Source organism: Molossus molossus, unplaced genomic scaffold (assembly GCF_014108415.1).
Source record: "Molossus molossus isolate mMolMol1 unplaced genomic scaffold, mMolMol1.p scaffold_m16_p_1, whole genome shotgun sequence".
Taxonomy (NCBI): domain Eukaryota; kingdom Metazoa; phylum Chordata; class Mammalia; order Chiroptera; family Molossidae; genus Molossus; species Molossus molossus.
The window spans coordinates 132250061-132253257 of NW_023425344.1; the positions used below are offsets into that span (position 1 = coordinate 132250061).

The 3197-nt window shown below is 40.1% G+C and overlaps 1 pseudogene; it reads right to left on the bottom strand.

The window, feature by feature from the left end:
- Nucleotides 1–280: 280 nt before the first annotated feature.
- On the bottom strand, nucleotides 281–1168 carry LOC118639198 (annotated as a pseudogene).
- Nucleotides 1169–3197: the final 2029 nt, after the last annotated feature.

The following is a 3197-nucleotide window of genomic DNA, read 5'->3' on the forward strand; positions in this document are numbered from 1 at the left end:
AAAGTTAAAACTTCAATTTAAAAACCTCACATAGTTCACAGCTATCAGCCTACTGGGTTGGGAGCTTGTGCTTTGGAGTGGCTTTTGAACTCCATCTAGTAAAGGACAAAGAGTATGTTGCATTGACAAGGTCCCATTCTTTCCTATGAGCATAGTCCTTGCTGTCCACGAGTCTCTTCAACTTGATGTTTGTTTTTTAGGTCACAATACTAACTTTGCCTGTTCTTGAGCAGGAGAGGTAATAATTTTCCCAGGCCTTGTAGATGAGGCTCTCACGATATTACAATCCCTCATTTCTCCCTTGAGAGAGGATGGCTTTAGAATGCTGAATACCAATAAAATCATCAGCGCTGAGTAACCTCCTCAGAGCAACTCAGCACAGGTCTTTGTCTTCACATAATCTGGCAATGGCCTCAAGGTTCGGTGCTCTTTCTCTGCTAAGAGGAGCAAATACAAAGGGCAGCTCATTGTCATCGGCTAAGGATCAAAGGTCAAAGTAGTATGTGGCATAAACACTGGCAGGAACATTAATATTAAACTGAAGTAGCTCCAAAAAATGCCTTTGCTTCTCATTCATGTCCTCAATGGTAATGTCCTTGAGGATCTGTAGTCCACGTTCCATACAGCCTGGTCATCCCAAACCTTGGAGGCAAGAAGAACAGCTCCCAAAACATTTCTCTTCCAGTTAGTGGGACAAATGTCGATGTCGGCCTAAGTTAAAAGTCTCTCTAAGTAAATCAAAGAAACTATTGCACATTCAGCTGTTAGCCGTGCGGCACAGAAAAGAGTCTGAACAAATCTGTAAATAAATTTATGTTCAGGATCATGCTTAAAGTATTCCTCTGGTACTGTTTCTTGTGTGAGTGGATGTGATCTCTCATCAAAAATATCCAAGGATCTATTTGCATCTCTGTCCTTTATGTGGTAATATATCGCTAAGGTCACACAATGGACTGTGGTTCTAAGATTAGGCTGGCTGACTGTGCTGTCATCTAGAAATATTGGTGAGCATGAGCTATACTTTTTAGTAAGGTGCCCTGGACATACATGGTTTACATAGTTGTTCTTTCTCTTCTCTTACATCCATTTGAGATTTGTTCAGGAAAATTGTGCATGCCCTTGGATGATCAGAAGGTTTTGATTCCCATGCTAACTCAGTCTCCATGTGGCTTCTTCTTTAATTTTGTAGTTGCAGGACTTCCATTCAACTCTGTGTCACACGATTCTGAGTCATGGTTGTTCTGTAGCTCAGTTGTAATTTTGATGTGGTTGTGGGAGGAGGCGATGCCACATTTACCTACGCCACCATCTTTACTGGAAGTCTCAACTGCTATTTTAATGTGAGGTATTATCATGATAGTCGATCTGTGTTGTTGAAAAGCCACCAAAGAGAAGTATATCTGCCTAGAATTTGTCATACCTGGTACAAGTTGCCTGTGGGAAAAAAGTCTGTGAGCAAAAGAGAAGAACAGGGACATGCAAATTGTAGGTAAGCATCATACCTAAAGGTTAACCTAGAAATAAAAAAGTTTCGAATCTCAGAGCCTGACTCAGACTTCAGTTGGAAGAAGTCAAAAGTTACTTCAAGTCCATGGCCCAAGTTCATTCTGGGAACAAGTAAGGGAGAATGATGTGATATCCGCTGAGCCAAACCGGCCAGGGCGAGAATGATGTGATATCCAAAATTCTAAGCAGGCGCTGGCCGGTTTGGCTCAGTGGTTGGAGCATCGGCCTGAGAACCAATGAGTCACAGGTTTGATTCCGGTCAAGGGCATGTACCTTGTTTGCAGTTCTTCCCCAACCCTGGTCAGGGTCATGCTGGAGGCAACCAGTTGATGTCTCTCTCTCTCTCTCTCTCTCTCTCTCTCTCTCTCTCTCTCTCTCTCTCTCTCCCCCACTCTATCTGAGCAAAAATGGAAAAATCTCCTTAGGTAAGGATTTAAAAAAAAATTCCAAGCAGAAGCACAATCATATGGAGTGGGGGTGGGGAAGTTCGGGAACTTGCTTTTCAAGCAAAGGGCACTTTCTTCGCTACTGGGAACAGATCCTTTGTGGAGTGTGGCAGGGCTGAACAATGGGGAACTGGAAGATGGGACAGCAACACAGCACCAGTGGAAGTCTTCATCCTTGCTCTTTAGGGCTGCCACGGATGAGTTTATTCAGTTTTTACTGTTATCCTTCAGCCCTTTTTTAGGGTACATTGAGGACAGCAATCAGGAGGCATCTCTCTCTCTCTTTTTGAGATATAATTGACATATAATATTATATCAGTTTCAGGTGCACAACATAATGATTTATTTGTATATATTACAAAATGATCACCACAATTAAGTGTGGTTAACATCCATTACCACCATAATTACAGTTTTTTCCTTGTGATGAGAACTTTTAAGATCTACTCTTAGCAATTTTCAAACGTACAATACAGTATTATTAACTATTGTCACCATGCTGTACATGACATCCCCAGGACTGACTTATTTTGTAACTGGAAGTCTGTACTTTTTGACCCCCTTCACCCATTTTGTCCACTCTCCGCAACCGCAGTTTTGGCAACCACCAATCTGTTCTCTGTATTTATGATCTGGTTATTTTGTTTGTTTGTTTCTGTTTTGTTTTTTAGATTTTATATGTAAATGCAATCATATGGCATTCACCTTTCTATATCTAACATTTCACTTAGCACAATGCCCTTTAGGTCCGTCCATATTATGGCAAATGGCAGGATTTCCTTCTTTTTATGACTTGCTAACATTCCATTTTGTGTGTGTGTGTGTGTGTGTGTGTGTGTGCACATAAACATTTCTTTCATTCATTCATCCATCAAAGAACACTTACATTGTTTCCATATCTTGGTTATGGTAAATAATGTTGCAACAAACATGTGATGCATATATTTATTAAAATTGCTGTTTGTTGTGTTTTTGATAAATACCCCAAAGTGGAATTTCTGAATCATATGTTAGTTCTATTTTTAATTATTTTCAGGAACCTCTATACTGTTTTCCACAGTAGCTACACCAATTTACATTCCCACCAACAATGCACAAGGATTCCCTGATTTCCACACCCTTGCTAACACTTGATATTTCTAGTCTTTTTTTTTTTTTTTTTTATTGTAACAGGTGTGAAGTGATATCTCATTGTAGTTTTAAAACATAAATTATTGGGAGAGGAAAAATGGCAGCGGAGTGAGT